Raw genomic sequence first — 7,174 nt, 5'->3', positions numbered from 1 at the left:
GGGCCGGGCCCTGCTCCGGGGCCGGGCCCTGCTCCGGGGCCGGGCCCTGCTCCGGGGCCGGGCCCCGCCCGCCCAGCGCAAAGCGTGTCCATTCACCCTCCCCTAACGCTTCTGAGGGGATTTCCTGTTGCTCTTGGGCGGCATTTCGCCTTCAGCGCGGCCCTCAACTGCCCTCTGCAAGGGCATCCCCTCCGCAAAGACTTGCCAGGCTTCAATTATCGGCCTCGCGTGGAATTTTTTTGACCTCGTGGCCATTTTGCGGCGAGACAGCTTAATTAGTCCTAACAGTCAGTCTCATCTCTAGGCTGTGGTTGTCGTATTAGTGACAGTCCTGGGGACTGGATCACTTAGTCAGCACTTCCTGATGTCATCCAAAGTCTTCGCTTCATACATTTCAGATGAGGCTCGAAGCCTGCTGGCTTCTCTCTCTTCTGATCTATTTTTAATTAGCAGTTTGGGGCCTTTGCTGTTACAGCCACGGAAGGTGATCTCGGTGGCACAGTCTCATTTGTGTATGTGGATGTTGATGCCTGAGCAGAGGGCTGTAACATGTTGTCCAGGCAACAGTGAGCTGGAGAGCAAGGAGCGGGTCAGCTCTTGGGAAGACACTTGCTGGATGCTCCAGGACAAGATGCCAGGATACCTAACTAGAATGGCAGAATGCCTGCAGAGAGAGAACAGGGAGCCAGTAATGGAAAACTTGTTACTTTTTGATGAATTAGCTCCAGATCTTGCCAGAAGGACAGTTGTTTTCACTGTCCACAAAATCTGTGCAAAGCAGTCAGGAGAACTGCAAGCTGTCAGAATAAGCCCTCTCAAAATGAACTGCTTCATGGCATGGTATGTATAATTTCCCACTTTTCATACTACAGGGACGATTTAGTACCCATGACTTAGTAACAGATTCATCCTCCTTGATTATGATAGAGTTGCAATTCATCAGGGCCACATTCTGCAAGGGACTGAGTATCTTCTGAAACGTGCTGAGTGCCTTTGGCTCTACCCTTGTCATTAAGAGTAGACAAAAAGGCTCAGCACTTCCCACCAGCATTTTAGCAAGGGCTGGGACAAAGTCGTGGAGTCCTTTGGCACTGTGCAACCCAGAAGGGCACAGAAGAGGACTATGGGGACTGTTCAACCCAGCCAAAATCTGTGCAGTCTGGCACTTTTGTTTGCTGTCTTTACAAGAGACATTTTCATTATTTATTGATTGGTTTTTCATGTTGCAGTAGCATCTTGGCCGGGAACCCTTAGGCCAGGGGCCACACAAAATCAGGATAGAAACAGTCCTTGCTCCAGAGGAGCTCACAGTGAGACAAGAGACAACAAATGACTATTACAAACAGTGGCAAGGCAAGGGAACAAGGAATTAATACTATTAAGTAGGAAAAAGAATTAATCCACAGTCAGATATTGTTGCAAAAAAATCACAAAAATTGTTGACTTTCTTGCCTGTTTTCCCTCCCTAGCTAGATTTTCTGCAAAGCCGGAAACATGTCTGTTGCTTTCGATGTGTTGGATTTGTTACACATCTTCCTCAGAAAGTTCCTGACCTTAAACACATGGAAAAAGATGGAAGTGTTTTTGCTGGCTTCAGTGGACCTTGGATGAGCCAAAAGTCTTAAATGCAGAATACTTCAGTGGAAATGAGATATTATGTTTGCAGCTGAACTTCTGTCAGCCCAAAGACCCATGCCTCAAAAGATTTATTCAGGGACTTCCTTGTTTACTAGTACTACTAGTTCACCAGTTCTTCCCATTTTTTCCCTTTAAATGAATGTGTTCCAAAAGCAACCCCTGCCACCTAATATTGGGATTGCTTTCAGCTTGAATGAAAATATTTTGGTCTCAGATTCACATACCTTAGTTAAAAAGCAAATCATTTCATCTTATTAATGCCACCAGTCTGACAGATATTTCACATGAAGACTTCTGAAGAATCTAGTTCTCCAGCAATTGTACAGTTTGAGCAAGTATCTGGATACTTCCTTAGATGACATGGGTTTGTGCATCAGCAGTAGCAAAGGAAACAGCAGGTATCTGGGGACCTGTACCTTATTTCTGTTTACAGTCATAAGGGTAGAAATGGAAAAATTTTAGAAATGGAAAAATTTGTGCATCTTATGTCTTTTTTATTTTTCCCCCAAAAATCTGTCCTCATATATTTTGTTGTAGAGCTGTGCTGTGCTTGGAGATTAAAAACAGAGCTTCATTGCACAGGTTCTTCCCCTTCTTTGCTCCAGGCAACCCAGAAGTCTGAAGGAAAGGTGACTTTAATTGAAAGAGCAGGTGCCCTACTGGTAACTACCTCTGCTTGCCTGTCCCCTCTGTTGCTTACTCAAGTTCATGCCCATCACAGCTAGAAAAGCAGCTTTGATGGTGATAAGAAGCAGCAGTAATCCTGCTCACTGCTGCCACTGAGCACGCAGGGAGTGAGAACAGACCAGACACCTGGGAGCAAAGCTGTCATTGTGTCATCAAAAGAAAAAAAAGTGGCACAAACCCCACTCCTTTAGAGGAAAAGGCACATCTTCAAAACCACTTAGAAGGGGAATAACCTGTAAAAGAAAGGGATGAATCTAACAGGTACTTTCAAGGAGCATCAGGCCAGGTGAGGGCAAGAAGATATATAAGCAAAGTGAGAAAAATGAAACTCAGAGCAGTATAAACATTTAGTAAGTGCTGCATTTCTGTGGAAGAAGAAAATATCTCTCGTCAGGTCACAACAAAGAGGCAGAAAGTCACTCTGACAGCACTTTGGTTCTGCCAAGTCCAGCAGATGATTGTAATCACTGAACATGAGACTGCAAATCACACTGGAGTTTTTATTTAATGCTCTACTAGCTCCAGAAAAAGGTTTGATTTACCTTGCTCACAGAGTCATTTTTAGAAAAAGCATCTTCCCAGGCACTCAGCATTCAGTAAAGTCTGCTAAGAAGAGTTAAAAATAATGCCAAACCCAGAGGACAGTGACACTTGGCAGGAGAGGCTGTTTAAGTAATTGATAGGAATATCTGGGGAAAGAAAACAGGATGGGAGATGGAAGTTGGTGGTCCAGAGAGAGGGACAACACCTTCCAGTACAGGTAGGATTTATGTCCATTTCTTTTCAAAGTGAGGCACTGGCCATGCCAACGAGAGGGCAGCAGGCACAGATCTGTCCCACCAGGACTGTTTTTGTATTCCTCATGCTGTGGATCAGACCCTCAGGTGGGATGAAGATAACTTGATTTAGGCATCCAGGGGTACATTAGTGGAGCTCTGCTCCCTTGGCGAGTGGAGTTCAAAGCACCATTCAAGCCATCTGTCAGCTGAGAAGGAAATTACATCTCCATAGGTTGAAATGGGAACTTTGATGCACACCTGTAGGTGCCTAAATGTGGGTGCCATTCTGTGAGCTGAAAGTCAACAGTGGAAGCAAAGCCATCAGAGCTACACCAGTTAGCAGTAGCTATAAATCTGATCCCATTATTTTCCTGGCTTCTGGCATATCTATGTCCTTATTTATATTAACCAGGCTTTGTAGACACAGTTTGCTAATGAAGTCACTACTAGCAGCAGGATAGAAATGAAGGTATTTTACAGATCCTCATAAAATAGATTGCTAAATCTTTGTGAAATAGTAAATTCAGGGGCTTATGCCTGGAATATTTAATGCAATTAATGATGCATCTTTGACCTCCTTTGTGCTTTTGTGGTTTGGCCAAAGTGTTCGTACATCTGGAATTTGGCTTCTTCATAAAATGTTAAGTAAACGCAGAGTTGTCATCACATACATGAGAAATTACAGAGCTTTGCTTTTGAAAATTCACCTTCACTATGTCTGTACTTTTGAGTAAAATGCCACATTTTAAGTACCTCTTTGGATGTAACAGAACATTTGCTGGTCTCAAGGAATGTAATACTTTATTTGCTTCAAATTGAGGCAAGAATTTTCCTCTGGCTCCGTAGTGCAATGCACACACCTCTTTAAATGAGCTTGGTTTGCCTGCAAAAACCTCCTGCAGGGCTGTGCAATGGCATGGCAAGTAATAGCTTAAACCTGCCTAGAGCAGCATCTTTTAAGAAAAAATTTCCAGCTGGTGTCACATTTAGTCAGCACAGGAGACGCTGTCAGTGCTCTAGCTGAGACTGCCAGATTTTAGCCTTGAAAATGGTAAGTGAGCCTTGCTCTTGTGTCCTGCTCTTCCCACTTCTTGGGGCAAACAGCTGTGTATTCACACACAACCTACGTGTGCCGGGACATGCTGAGAAACGGTGAACTGCACTCAGTGCTTGCTCTGAGGAAGAGGAGCTCTGGTGGGGAAAAATATGCTAAAAGTGTGCTAAAACCTGACATTTGAAGAAGATACCTCAGAATCTGAAGAAATAACAAAAACTTGCAATTATTTCTCATAACTGTTTTTCTCTCTTTCTATAACAAAACAAACAAGACTGTTTTAAGTAATCTCCTGAGGTAATGGATTGATCTGCTTTTCCAAAAGGGTTTTTTTAGTCCTTTTCCTGTCTTCTCTGGAGCATGGTTATATGACTTGAAAGTTTATTCACCTGGGCTTTCACAGAATTTGTTTTAGAGTTCATCTCCATATCCTTGAATGGATTTTCCTCCTTTCCTGATTAATTATAGAGTATGGGTCTGAATTCCTTATGCAAAATTTGCTAATGGCTATTTTCTCTTTCCATCTCTTTTTTTTAATCAGAGATTTTGCTCAGTGACTCAGGATTTATATCAGCCATAACAGTTCATTTCAGTTCTTGGAGGAATTTGGGGGGGAATTGAGCTTGGCATTTTGTAGGTTAGTTGCTTAGCTACCTAGCATGGTCTAGGAGCAGCTCTTCTTTCCCCCTCTATTTTTAGCATGTCCACTGTAGTCTGAACTTTCTTCTGTCTCCTTTCATCCCATACATTAGCAGGTTTTATAAGGTTTTGCTGGCTAGTTCTGTGAGAGACTGCAACAACACATTTTGTGAGTGCCGTGTTGTTCCTGTTGCTGCTCTTCAACAGCTGTCCCTTTTGAATGGACTTCTATGATTTTGTGGTACCATTGTGGGGTTAAATTTCCTTAAGGAGCTGCCAAAATTTCTAGTTATACTGGCCAGTTTAGACTTGGTAGGTCATTTCAAATCTGGCCTGAGTACAAACAACTCCACTGACTCCACACATAAACACAGAGCAAGTTTTAACAGTGTCTGAAATAGCTGATCTTCCGTATTTTTCACTTAACTCTTCTTTATTTTAGGAAGCAAATATAATCATTCAAAAGGCACAAACTTGTGAACACATTCACAGGTCACAGTATCCTGGGCTCGCCATGTAACTTCTCACCAAATTAGGAGCTAATCGACAGGGATGGTGCCTTTGAAAATTACCAGATCAAAAATACCTGGGCTGCCTTCAGCCTGCACATTCCCAGTCCTGCTCCTAAGTCTCCCTTCACATAGACAAAGATTTGGCTCCAACACACAGCAGCACCTCACTGGAGAGGACAAGCAGTGAATTGACTTTTTTGACTCAAAAGAATTGAGGTTTTCCAGGCTTCCCCACCTATCCCAGGGCAGGCTGTGGGACAGAGATGCCCCACCATTCCACTGGCATTTCCTAGAGCCAGTCAATCAGAGGTCAAGTCTGCTGGACATTTTCTTCTTGCTGCTCCCCCTGGCTTTCCCTTCTGCTGCTGGCTGCTCCTACTTGTCATCGTTTATATGTGAGTATCTGAAGGGAGAATGCCAAGAGGGTGGAGCCAGGCTGTTCTAGGAGCAGTAGAGCAAGAGGCAATGGGCAGTAACTGATGCACAGGAGGTTCCACCTGAATATGAGGAAGAATTTCTTTACTGTTCTGAGCCCTGGAACAGGCTGCCCAGAGAGGGTGTAGAGTCTCCCTCACTGGAGATATTCAAGAACCATCTGGACACAATCCTGTGCCATGTGCTCTGGAATGACCTTGCTTGAGCATGGAGGTTGGACCCGATGATTGCATCCGTGCTCCCTTCCAACGTTTCCCATTCTGTGATTCTCTGATTCTGTGATTTAGGGATTTCAACTCCACCTTCCACCTCATGGGACCTCCTCTGTCATGCTCTCTTGTGCTGGCAGCTCCAGCAGAGCTCTTTCCAACCTGCCCCATCCAAGGTGTCCCTCTGGTTTCAGACAGCCCAGCTCTCTGAAAGGCCGGCAGAGGAAAACTCATTTTTCTTGTCCCAAAAAAGCAGAAATGTAGTTGAAGTCCAGTTAATCAAAAAGACTGTTTCTTGCCTCATTCTTTCAGCCTGATGAGGTTTCAGATCACAACTGTGGCAGCCAATGTGGACACTGCAGATTCTCAAAAATCGAAAGGGAAGGGGAGGCAATTGATCCAAACTGATGGGCGTAACAATTGCCAGTGACAAAAAATACCACAGCCTCACCAGCTGCATTTGGCCAGCCTCACTCCCTCTACTAGGTCTAGCCCTCAGCTAGATTTATTCTAACCAGGTTTGTGTCTGTCTTAGTTCTGGCTGCAAATCTGGGTGATGAGTGATGGCTACACCAGGAAAATTGGAGTGGGTGGAAGAACACTGTGATGTGCCTTGAGGCTGTGCCCAACGTTAGAGCTTGCTCAGAAGCTGTTTCTGGTATTAGCTCATGAATAAAAAAATGCCATGCACAGTCAACTGCTAGCCACTGGGAGCTGTGGGGACAAGACAAACCAGTTTTAATGAGGAAAAGATTCCTCTCATATAATTCCTAGATGATCCATAACATGAAATGCTTCGGTTTCTCAGGTCCCCATGCACAGCACAGTTCTATAGCTGCTGAGGTTCTTTGCTGAGACTTGACACTTTCATTAAACAAAGGAAAAAAAAACCAAACATAAAATGTCTGGCCTTCATACCTGTGAATAAAACCTTCCAAGCATGAAAAGAAAGTCAAGTCTTGCCTGTGCATGGAAGCTGATTGCTTTAACTGCTTTAAAAGGCAGAATGGAAGACATTAGCCTGGTATAAAGCTATTTTATACCAGTGTAGCTAATTCCATATGGCAGGGGAACATATGGGCACAGCTCTCAGACATTTCCATCCTCATAGAGGACTAAGCATACCAGAGGAGGCATTTTGGCCCATGTTGGCAATCAGGAACAACCTAGTTTAGCACAAGTGATGCAGTTCCTGCACCTGAGATGCAGGAAGGCTACCAA

At 44.1% G+C, this 7,174-nt stretch overlaps 1 long non-coding RNA gene across 1 annotated transcript; it reads left to right on the top strand.

The window, feature by feature from the left end:
- The first annotated feature begins 125 nt into the window (after positions 1 to 125).
- Positions 126 to 2,217, top strand: LOC108445022. The gene is made up of 2 exons (XR_001859749.1): positions 126 to 840; positions 1,470 to 2,217. It is a non-coding gene; the product is annotated as an uncharacterized LOC108445022 (long non-coding RNA).
- Positions 2,218 to 7,174: the final 4,957 nt, after the last annotated feature.

Source organism: Corvus brachyrhynchos, unplaced genomic scaffold (genome assembly GCF_000691975.1).
Source record: "Corvus brachyrhynchos isolate BGI_N302 unplaced genomic scaffold, ASM69197v1 scaffold80, whole genome shotgun sequence".
Taxonomy (NCBI): domain Eukaryota; kingdom Metazoa; phylum Chordata; class Aves; order Passeriformes; family Corvidae; genus Corvus; species Corvus brachyrhynchos.
This window is presented reverse-complemented; position numbering and strand designations above follow the sequence as displayed.